This window comes from Apis cerana, linkage group LG3, assembly GCF_029169275.1.
Source record: "Apis cerana isolate GH-2021 linkage group LG3, AcerK_1.0, whole genome shotgun sequence".
NCBI classification, from domain to species: Eukaryota; Metazoa; Arthropoda; class Insecta; order Hymenoptera; family Apidae; genus Apis; species Apis cerana.
Window position 1 is genome coordinate 10767383 of NC_083854.1, and position 12743 is coordinate 10780125.

The window sequence follows — 12743 nt, forward strand, 5'->3', positions numbered from 1 at the left end:
TCGATAAAGTAACAGGTATTTTGGGTATTGGAAATCGGTTCGTGAATCATTTAGAGAAATTTTAATCCTTTTTTGAGCGTAGTAGGTAAAATAATAAAACATGAGATGGAAGTTATCGGATAAATTAGGAGTGGTTCAAGTTTTAATAAACCGCAGACGATGAATGGTCCATAAATTATTCGGAGGAATTTCAACTTAAAAATTACATTTATTGCATCTCTCTGACTGTAAATATTTTTTTTTTTCGTTTTTTTTTTGGAAATGAAGAGAATTGAAGAAATTTCAATTTCTTTTCATCCAGTAAAATAAGTGCATAGTATTTGGAAATAATAGGCAGTGTAATTTGAAAGTTATACGTGTTTGTGACTACATCTTCGACTATAAATATTTCATTTTTTTTTTTTTTTATATTTTCAGATGGGAATCGAAGAGAATCGGGAAGAGGTTTAAACCTGTTTGTCACTCACGCGATGGATAGACGATGAATAGATTATATCTTAAGCTCGATTCACTATTTATATATTATACATTCTTAGCACGCATGATGTGTTTATTGCTTCTCTCATGAGTCACGCGAGATACGCGGCTGCAATTGTTAGAATAGAATTTGCTTAGAACGATAAAATGGTGGATGGATCTATAGTGTAACGTTAAAACAATATGGTATAATTTTCACATTGGCAAAATGGCAAAATAATTTTAATTCGTTTAATTATCAAATATTATGAATGCAATTTTATTCTGTATGTAGAAATATTGTTTGTAAAATAAGAAGAAAAAAGGAAGGGTGGGGGAGAGAGGTTTCAAAGGAAGTAATAAGACACCGAGCTGATATAAATTGAGAGCAAAAAGAGTGTAATGAAAAGGAAATGCAATACGGAGGCCTGGACAAGGGAGATTAATGCTTTCAAGAAAGTTTCCCAAAGAAATACGTACTTACGTATTTGAAATAAGGATCGTACGAAAGCAATGAATTAAAAAGCACTTTCTTAAATTACCAAAGAAATTCTCCCAAAACTTTTCAACTTGAAATCTAATACTTGACACTCATGAATTAAAAAAAAAAAGAAATATTCTGATATTCCGTGAAAATTATACTTTAAAATTCGAATATATTCGTAATCGTAATTTTAATAATTCTGTCGCAGAAAAAAAAATATATATATAGATATATAAAAAGGGCAAACTAAAGAAAGAAAGAAAACTGACTATTTTATTTTCTATTCAAAGCTGTCGCGAATGAGAACGAAAACCGAATGAGAATAAAATCCAAAAAAACGCCCATCCCCGTAGACGAAAAAAGAAACACGATTTACAAGTCCGCAATGCGGAGATTCAAGTTTGAAAAAGCGAGAGTAGTTTTTGGAGAGCTCGCGTGTGCCTCCTCGATGAAAGAAGATCGTTTTTCAACACACTTATCCAGAGGCTGTTCTGCATCTAATTTCCCTGTGCACGTTATCAACATCCCTCTCTGGACATAGCACATGCTCGACACACGTGTTACACTATTATGTCAATCGTTACCACGTGGATAAATGCTCGAGCAATTTATTACTCCCAGTTTCCTTCCTTTCAAACCGTGTAAACCGAAAAACCGACGTGAACACGAGGAAACACGAGTCGTACATCTCCTTACGCGTCTTGTAAAGACAAATATTTCCTTTAATATTTCTTTTTCTTTGTTTGTTTGTATTTTTGTAATTGGAAGAAAAGAGGAATAAAATTAATGAAATAAGAATAAAACCTACATAAAATTCTATCCACCTCGAATCTAATTTCTTGTCATCGAACATTAACGATCACCTGATATCAATTCTTGGTCGAAAAAAGAGACGAGAAAAATTGTTTTTCCAAAAAATTAAATTACACCTCGAATCCTCGAATAAAGTTCGAGCCTAACCTAAATCCAACCAAAGAAAAATGAACAGGAACAGCCACGATTCATCGAACCGATCGAACCAGTTCAAGAGTCACGCGAGGCAACGATAAAAAAACAAGAGGCAGGCAAAATTCCCTGGAAAACAAAACGAAACAAGAAAATCCACTTTATCCGTGCACGCGGTCTCTCGACCACGGCCTCTGTTAATTAATTAACCGCTTTCGTTACGAGGCAAAGTCCCTGACATTAGATTCGCCTCGAGGACTCAACGATGGTGGAAGCTCACGGTCGGTTGGAGGATCGGAGCCGATTTTTCATCCACGAATAAAAAAAAAAAAAAAGGATCGTGGTATCGCGTTTCGAGCTGGATTCTCCGATTTCTTCCTCCCTTCTCTCCTTCCTTCCTTCCTTGCTTCCTTCCTTAACGTCTTAACAAATGGCCCGTACGAGGAGAAAATCGACGAAGCCTCGTGAAAAATTTCCTCCTCGTCCTCGTTTTAAAATTCCGGAAAAATCTCCTTGGAAACTGTTGGCGAGGTGGTTCCACGGTTATAACGGAGGAAAGTTTTATATACGCTGAATTTTAAGGTAAATTTGATATAGGACGTTGATTTTAGACGGAATTTTAGATGGAATTTATGATAGAATCGCGCGAGAGGAGAGTTCGGTTACTTTGTAACGCGTTTGTTTTTTTTCTTTTTTTTTGTAAGAAAGATATTCGAAGAATCTTTCTTCTGGATATTCGTTCTACGACGTAAATATCGAGGAATATTTTATATTTAACTTTCTTGAGGTGGTTGCATGTAAGTAGGAAAGATTTTTCGTTTTTTTTTGGAAAGAAGAAGATCGCGTTTTAGAATTCGAACCGAGATCGAATATGAACAATTCGGGAATAACGATCGTTTATTGAACGGTGATAAAATTTGTAATGTAAAATGGAATTTGTAAGAATAGTATTTATTTGGAACATCGATAACAAAATCTATAAAAGAACGCTTAGAAAAATTGTGGATGAAAAAAACTCGATCAAATTCTACTAATTAATGGATTAACCAAGAAAAAAAAGGAAAGAATATTTAGCTCAGATATTATCTCAATTGAATATTTTTAAAAGTGGAGAAGAGATCGGAATTTGAAATCCTTTCGTATTAGCCAGAATGTGCGAGTCGAAAATAAAAGTGTTAACACAGTTGATGACTTAAGCCTGACCTTCGTCCTGCTGTTTATTGAATCGTCCGACCGCCTACTTTCGTGCACTTGCTATGATCTCATCTTTGAATTCCTTCTACGGTATGTTTTATTGTATAATGCGACGTCTGCAATAAATTTCAGGCTTAACGAATATCGATATGTTCCAGACATTCTTTGGTCGATCACGAACAGTGGCCCTAAATGAACAGAAATACCATTGATTCGAAATTTAAGATCGTATCTCATCTGTTTCTTTAAGATTTTTCGAATTATTTTTAACTCTTCGCGAATTCTGGAATTCATCCGAGAAATTTCAATTCTCAGATTTTCTTGACCCACTTTTTGTAATTTTCTTAATATCACGTCCAATGCCAATTTCAAGTTTTATCAAGAGATTACTTTTTTTACTTTCATAATTTAGGATTAACTTACAGAAAGTGATGGTATAATCTAGATAATTATTGTGAAATTAAATGTCGACAGATTAATTATATCTTTATTTTAATTCATTCTTATATAGCAAATAAAATGTGATAATTTTCAGAAAATATGTAATAATTTTGTAATCAACAAATATATTATGTTGTTCCTAGATACAATTTCTCGTTTTTATCTTGAAATAAACATTATTCGAATCCTACTTGAGAATCCTACAAGATACGTTCGATGCTTACAAGAGATTTAATAGAGCATACTTAGAAAAATTGTTTCCGTAAGATCATAGACGATAACTATCAGATATAGACTTAGGACTTTCACAGCCTAAAGCGCTTGATAAGAAAGTATTTTCATTTAGGGAATAGAACTTTCACGATATTGAATTACAAAATCGCTAAAGTTGAAACCAATTTATTGAATCACTAAAAAGGATCGAATGTTTTACAAAATTTCTTATTTAAAAAGAATATAAAATTATATTTAATTATCAAAAATCAATCATTAAATTAATAATTATTATATTCCTTTATTTTTATTTTAAAACATTTCTATTTTCAATAGAACGTCAAAAAATTTTCCTCTCTAATGACGTTCATATGATTCGTAAAACTTGTATCGAAAATTACATTGTTAAAAAGATTTCAATTTAAAACGTCCGATCCTTTTTTTACCTATTCATTTGATCCTTTTTTTGTATATGTAAATATTATATCCAGACGCCTCGGAGGCAGAATGCGGATGTAACAATATTCCTTCCTACGATCTCATGTCTCGTCGTTTCAACCGCAAAAAAGCACAGTACACGCCCGTGAAGTGAGTCACAGGCGCCGGTTCAGTATGTACAACGACGACAATGCACCTATATAATATATGAAAACGGAAAAGTTTCATTAGGTTCGTCGTTCGACTCACCGACAACGGGACACTGTGATTTATTGTTACGCGACAAAAACACGAAGGCACGAAGGTTTGTTCGAACGGGCGCGTCACTTCTGTCACGAAGTTATTAATAAACGCCATCCTGTCATTGCCACCGTGCAGCCATGATTGATCCACCCGTTACGTCGAGCGCGACTTTAAAATTCAAATACCGTCCGAAAAATATCGGGAGAAGAAATTAAGCGTGAAGCGCCACGATCGGCCCTAATGCATATTTCACCGTTTCAATCCGCATATATCGTTAACAGGGAGCATTTTTACCGATCGTTTCGTAACGGTATTTTGAATTGACTACCGGATAGTTCTATGAATATTATTGCCTGATTTCAATTTGATACGATTCGTGACACGATTATTCTTAATCCGTTAGGAATCGAACGCTATTGCATTTAATTATTTCCTATTTACCAAAGTATATAAAAAAATATAGCTTATCGTGACGTGATATTTAAAATTTTATGAAATTGTAAAATCTAGACAAAAGGGACAGTCTTTAAAAGAAGAAGAAAAGAAACGATAATGTGTATTGACCGGAAAATTATTATACGTAAAATCTAATTGTTTGTACGATATCGAGTCTCAATAGGTTAAAGAAACTACACTAAATATTTTGTTTTACCTGATTCAGAATTTCAGGAATGCTCCGAGTCCCGTACGTTTCTTAGAGAACAACAATCTCGACGAGTCTCTCCAGTTGTGTTTACGTTTCGTTCAAACACCAATAAGAAATGAACGTTCTAGTCGATAAGGAGCCATTGAAGTTTTCCGTTAAGATAACGTCGTAATTAACTGAATCTCGAGAACACTTGTCATACACGCGGATTTCAGAGTCACAATCAATGTCACAAAAATATCACGAACATCGTGAATTCCGATATAGTAGCACTGGTAAGATCGGTTTTCATGAAACTCGAAACCGGTCACACGCGGTCCCTTCAAGGAAGAAACTATGAAGATGGTGTACGGTCGACCGAGTTTCTATCGTTCGTCGATCGTTGTGAAAGAGACTCACTTTCGAGCGGAAGCGTCACGGATTTCCCTACCTCGAACCGGACACGTTGACAAACCGAGAGAGAAACGAACGGACAACACGACAGGACACCGGAGAGAGGTACGAAACGACGTACGTCCGGACCGCGTGGCGTGTGCGCATCGACTGCTAACTAACTTCACCCGACGAGCATCGAGTACGATCTCTTGTCTCCGTCTTTGTTGCACCGGCGTGCATGCCCCGCTTGACCCTCTCTTTCTCTTTCTCGTCCGTTTATCTCTATCGTTTCGTTCTCTATTCCTCTCTCTTTCTATTCTATATAATTTTGTCCTTGTCGCATACGTCGCGTGTATACCTTGGAAGATCTTCGATCTTTCCTCCGTTATTTTTTCGTTTCTCTTCCACTCGTGCATTCGAGTCGAGAGATATTCGATCTCTCTTTCGTTTTTTTCCTTTTCATCTTCGTTCCACTAAGTGGGCTCGATCGTGTATCGTAAGCAAGCACAAGCTTTCTCGCGTCTTTCACGCTCACACTCCCACGATGATAGAAAGATGCATCGGCCGTGTTCCTAAGCCATTTAACATAATACTTTGCTATTTTCGGACACCATTATTATTCGCTGTTAAATTCATTCGATTTAATTTTTTTTTTTTTTTCATATTTTACGATAACGATTCGTCGTGAATAAGTACTTTTGTTCGCATTACAGTTTTGATTATGATTAACCAATGATAATTGCAATGGAATTAGAGGTATTATATTTCGAATTAAACGAGCAATAATTCAAACGAGATTACGTGAGTAACATGATGATATTATTATACTCTGAGGGAATAACGATACATTTCATCAAGTATTCAGTGTAATGTGAGAATGAATATAACATTATATTAAAGAATTATGATGTTTTAATAGCATTTGAAAAAAATAGTTTCTTTTTATATTTATCAAACATATATGAAATTTAATTTTAATTAAAATACAAATATTTTAATTACTTCTCCTGATTAAATATCGTGAGTGAAATTAATTAATTTTAATTTTATATGTTTTCATATTTCACGTTCATATTGCTAAATTTAATTGTACAATAGCGGGAAATGTTTAATACGAGAAAAAATATTAATAAATATAAATAAATCATATACCAATTATAAAATGATCTTTCTGTATATTAAAAATAATATTTAAAAGATTTAAGATAATATATTAAAAATAAATATTATAATTAACAACGTATATTATGAAATGAAAATGAAAATCAAAATGAAAATCATTTCGTTAAATGAAATAATAGAATTATGTATTTGTATAATAAAAATTATATTTGGAATGCAATAAAATAAAATAAAATAAAGCAAAATTTAAATTCAAATATTTTTACAAAATCGTGTAAATTTATTTCATTTCCAACTTCTAAACATTACGAATTTTCTTTGAAACATCAACCGATGAAATTTTAGAAATTCTTATCTCATCTTGACAGGGAACAAAATCAGACAATTAACACAGCGGAAAAGGAGAACGAATATTTTTCAACGCAATTAAAATGCTAACGATAAAGAATCTGCAGGGGCGTTCGTTTAGTTGTATTCGGAATGTTGGAGGAGCAGTTTCGTAAACTTCCCCTTCTCGCGATAGAAATCGAAAACAGACTTCTCACTCTTCTCGTGGAGGCGAGTCCTCCTCCTTTTTCTTGATATTTGATTCCAGAACGTGACTTCGCAGCTTTACTTTCGTGCTGGTTTTTTTTAGGCGAACAGGCATATCCATAGACAAATTCTCAATCACTTTACTACCATTTCTATTTGCATATATATGCATATAGTTATATATTTTTAATTTAAAATCTGATATTTCTTCTATAATTTCAATTTCAATTTTTCAACTTTTGCTTACGTATACAAAAATCTTAGAATTTAACGAAAAAAAAAAATTAAAATAAAATTATATAGAAATTAGAGAAATTGAGAAAATTAAATTTAAATTACTATTGCAAATATTTGAGAAGAACTATTATATATGTGCAATAAAACTCTGAATATTTTTAAAAATCCTTTTCTCGAATCGAAAAGATAAAAAAATTTCCAATTTAATTTTCGATTTACTCTCCGCAAAGGAACAAAAGAATTTAGGAGAGCGTAAAAGAGATCCCTTTTTTCAAATAAAATACAAGGTAGTTTCATTTAAAACGATTACTAAAACTTGAAATGCATCTTGTATTTTTATTTTACTCTTTTTTCTTTCCCTCTCTCTCCCATTCTTACCATCACGTTCTTTGTGCCACTTCTTTGACCAGTTCGTAGTTCTTCGGCGTAATAATAAAATTTCTAGATGAAACTCGTGGAACAACTGAGACAGCCATAAAAAACACGATCCGCGTGCATTTCGACTCGCAGTCGAATCATCCGATTGGCTGAAATTTGTTGAATACCTTATATGTACCATCAGAGATTCGTTTCGTATAATGTCATTTGCTGAATTGTTTTTTACATATTTTTTTTTCCAGTTTTGCAAGATCGATAAAACTGTGTTTGCTACACAGTTTTTATTTAATTTTATGTGTAATTCTATAATAGCTTTCTATAAAAATGTTTCAATAATTTTTAAAATAATTTTTATCAATGAATAATAAATTGTTAAAAAATAATTTACAAATGAGCAATGATTTAAAAAAAAAAAATGTATGAAATATAATAATTTAAAAAATAATTTCAAGTTAAAATTTATGTAACGATCGGATTGAAAAAACTAATCTAAACTTTTCAATTATTAGCCCATTTGATGAATAAACATTCGATATACTATATTTAAATTACGCTCGATAGTAAACACACGTAATTGACTCGTAAACTTTTAATGGTTTGCAAGTTTAAGGAATAAAAGAGAGTTTTATAATCGTGATCGAAGCGAGGGATTTTTCTTCCTTAATTAAAAATAACTTGGTATTTTCGAAGTCGAAGTTTCGAAGCGTCATCGTGGAAACATCGTCGAAATTCATTCGTTTAATTGACAGATTTATAGAACGAGCATGCGCTTTGCCGGCACAAAAGCCAGCCGTGAGTTAAAATACCTTTTAATTAACAGGCTGGAATGGCTATAGAACAAACTGTTAACCAAACATCGTTCCATGTACAGTATCGGTCTCGGGAAATATAAAATTATTAAGACCGAATTTATTACAATCGTATCGAGAAATATTTTCCAGGGAAGAAATATTTGTGCACAAGTTACACGACACCAAAACCATTCGGCAATCTCGCGACTTTTTTGTCGAAATTTTTCCATCGGTCAGCTTCAAACGAGTTCCAACTGAAATTGTAACAAGTTTTGTCGAGTTTTTTTCGGACTCGATCGATAGCGCGGAAAAGTTGGCAAATTTAACAGAGAGAAAGAGAAAGAGAGAGAGAGAGAGAAGAATAACTACTCTTTCAGACGTATTTTTTCAAAGTTTGATTTGAAGAAGTGGCGTACATCATTAACACTATCAAAGACGATGTCAAAATTGAAATTGAATTCGAAACATCTTCATTGTGAATCAACCGAGATTAGCTTCATTTTGCAGGAAATATGGATATATACCCTTTGTAACGAGAAGGGTGAAATTGAGATATCATAAGAGAGTTGACCCAGGGTCAAAAAGGGGTTCGTATATTACTCTCGTGTATCCAAACTGTGACGTTACCAGCGAAAAATAATATACCTCCGCTGCTGAATTATTTCTGTAATTATCCTCTGCTATGTTCTTAAATCCTTAATATCCATCTGATTTCGTGAAATATAATATTTTAAACTCAGCCCGCGGAGTAATTAATACGAAGAAAATAGTTTTTGTAAATTTGCAATTTTTAAAAGTTGAAAATAACGTCGGGAAAAAAACGAGAGGATTCTTTTTTTAAATTCAATTTGCAAATCCTATGAATATCGTTATTAGTTTAATTCCAATCGCTCGAACTCTCTCCTAATTCGAACTTTTTGGCCACGAAAAGATTTTTTAACCAAATTTCAATTTTAATAACCTGAATTTTACAATCGATCCTTCAGAGGATTGAGAGAAAAAATAAAAAGATTCTTCATCCATCTCAAATTCTATAAATTCAAATTTTCAAACTCTGTCCAACGTAATCAAGTAAATCTGAATACCTCTCCCGATTCCAATCCGAAATTCTTTCCAAATAACGGGAGAATAATGGAAACACCAAACGACTTTGGTATCGACTTGCATAGATATTAGTCGACGTCGTCCCGAGAAATTTCGTGGTCGCAATTTGCGTATTAATGGCGTCCCGCGGAGGTAGCGCCGCCATGACTTCAGGGGGTGATAAAACGTATTTTACGACCGCGACCCCGAAGCGGTTTCTCCTCGCAATTAACGGTAAAACACCGGTGCGCACCCTGTGTGAGTGCACCTCGATACAAGTGCGCGCATGGAGGAGCACCTGACCAACGGTAAATAAAAAGGTAATGGCACGATCGTTTTCATTTTTCGATATCGGGATCGAGGATGAACGTTAAAGGATTGCGATTAAAGGTTAATTGCATAAAAACCTATTTTTCGGGAATTTTCGAGGAGTTTTCTTTTTTTTTCATTTTTGTTTGGAGGCACGTTTTGGAGGGGATGATCGAGGGATTTTTTTAACGATGATGAGATCGTAATTGGAGGGGATGTTAATAAGATTTCTTTTTAGCAGGTGTACGGTAGAATTCACTTTACACGAAGAGGGAATGAACATGGTGTAGATTTATATGATAATAAGTGTTTATCGATTATTATCTATTTTTAACTTTTCTAAATGATCGAGGCCTAGGTTCAGATAAATTCAAACGTACATTCAGCTTATTTTTATAATGAATAGAGCGACAATTTCGAGTAAATGAAATTATATAGGCGAGTGATATTGATTACGAATTATCGATGGTGTAATAATTTTATTTTACCCCAAAATTATTCGTAAAATCGAGGCAAAACGTGATTAAAATATCTCCATTTTTAACTCGATCCCCAATAAATCTCGATTTCTCTTCTTTTAATAGTTGATATAAATTCTTTCCTTGGTGAAAGGAAAGGCAATATTCAAATTGGACACTTTTTTTTTTTTTTTTACCTTCGCACACACGGGAAACGCGAGAATTGTCCTTTTCAAGGTCTCCCCCCCTTCCCCTCGACAACGATCGTCAACCAATTAATCTTCGAAGTCGGCAAGAACATAAATGACCGTCCACGGAGCATTTTACAGGACAAAAGGACGAGAGAATGACACCGGGGGGAACTTTTAATCGAAAAACTTGGAACAATGCGTCCTCGCTGCTTTTAACAATAAGTCCAATCCGATACCCGGGTCCCGCCAATTTCTTAAGCGTTTTATCATTCCATTCGACGAATGAACGTTGCAACTTCCATCCTATCGATCATCGGAGACTTCGATGCCCGCCATTATTCGCGAATGAAATGCTTCGCGAGAAACGACGAGAAGTTGCGAATTTAATCAACTCTCTTCCGAGAATTCAACAATCCTCTTTCTTCTTCCTTTCTCGAAAGAAATGGAAATCTCTGTCGATTCGAACGAATGAATGATGGAAAGCGTTTAATCCTCGTATGGCCGATATCCAAAATTTTCGATATCGTCCAACTTCTCGATCTGTGCCATCTTGATTCGTAGAATGACGTTTAATCAATGTTCTACAGTATCTAAAATTTTCGACAACAACTTCTCGATTTTTACCATCTTTATTCGTGAACATTTTAATCTTCACAGAATCGAAAATTTTCGACATCGTCCAACTTCTCCATCTTTTCCGTTCATAATACATTTTAATCTTCACGGAATCGAAAATTTTCGACATCGTCCAACTTCTTCATCTTTTCCGTTCATAATACATTTTAATCTTCACGGAATCGAAAATTTTCGACGTCGTCTTTTCCATCTATAATGCATTTTAATCTTCACAGAATCGAAAATTTTCTTCAACTTTTAATATTTTACTAATACACGCTTACTTAAATATACGTTCTCCATTTCGGTTAACAAATCCATTCCAATAATGAATCTCCTCCTCCAAGATCCTTCAAATCGCGCACTCGGTTATCGAACTCGCGCAACTTCCTCCACTGGACGAGCTGGATGCCCGGCTAGAAAAAGTACAAAAGATAGATCCTCCCTATTCTCGAAGGGACGGTTTCTATCGGGAACGGATAATATCGTAGGGCGATATACGCGGCGCTCGACGAGCTCGAGGCTGGAAAAGAAGTAACACCGCGCAACACCGTGTACTCTTCACCGCCCCTTTTTTCACCGACCTCCATCACACGTGCGGTTCTCGCCTTGTGTTCATTACGCCCGGTTTTACGACAACATTTTTCTCCGACAGTGTCCTCCCTCGTGAGGGAGGCGCGCGTTGCGTCTCGTCGCCGTATTTTCCCTTAGAAATGCTCGATACACGGCGACATTTTCCCCTGGACAGAATTTATGTTTCCTCTCTCTCTATCTTCCTCTCTCGTCTTCTGTTCTACGCCATGGCTATTCATCACACGATTCTTTTGCTCGGTGTTGAACTAATTAATTGTTTCGAGGTTAATTAAAGAACATGCAAAGATTGATTTACGATTCTGTGTTTGAGATTAGAGGAATAATTTTTTTCTATGGTACGAATATTTTCTAGCGATTGGAGTATAGGTAATATTAGCACGGGTTTAAAAAGAATAATTTCGCCAGAGAAAATATTCGGGTGAGGATTAAGATACTGGATTCAATTCATTTGTTTGTGATACGAATTTTCTAGCAATCGGAGGTAATATAGGTAATATTAACACTGTTTAAAAAGAAAAATTTCACCAAAGGAAAATTTGAAATATGAATTGTGAAATATGAGGATTAAAATATTAGCATTGTTTAAAAAGAAAAATTTTATCAAAGGAAAATTATTGTGAAATATGAGGATTAAGATACTGGATTTAATTCATTTTTTTGTGATACGAATTTTCTAGCAATTGAAATATAAGTAATATTAGTACTGTTTAAAAAGGAAAAGGAAAATTATTATATAAAATATTGATTTGAGGATTGAAATATTCGATTCAATTCATTTTTTGTGAATATTTTCTAGCAATCGGAGTATAGGTAATATTAGCACTGTTTAAAAAGAAAAATTTCACCAAAGGAAAATTATTGTGAAATATGAGGATTGAGATATTGATCAATTTATTTTTTTGTGAATATTTTCTAGCAATTACAGTGTAATATTAGCACTATTTAAAAAAATTTCACCAAAGGAAAATTATTTTGAAACATTCATATGAGGATTAA

The 12743-nt window shown here is 34.0% G+C and overlaps 1 protein-coding gene across 18 annotated transcripts in view; it reads right to left on the reverse strand.

The window, feature by feature from the left end:
• LOC107998141 (guanine nucleotide-releasing factor 2) overlaps nt 1-12743 on the reverse strand; it is a 76899-nt gene that overhangs the window by 32661 nt on the left and 31495 nt on the right. The window contains exon 1 of one of the 18 annotated variants that reach the window (XM_017057224.3): nt 5067-5622. The exons of the other annotated variants lie outside the window; for them this stretch is intronic. The gene's annotated coding sequence lies outside the window, so the exon portion shown is untranslated. Of the gene's footprint in view, nt 1-5066; nt 5623-12743 lie in introns of those variants that run through there. 18 annotated transcript variants of the gene reach the window in all.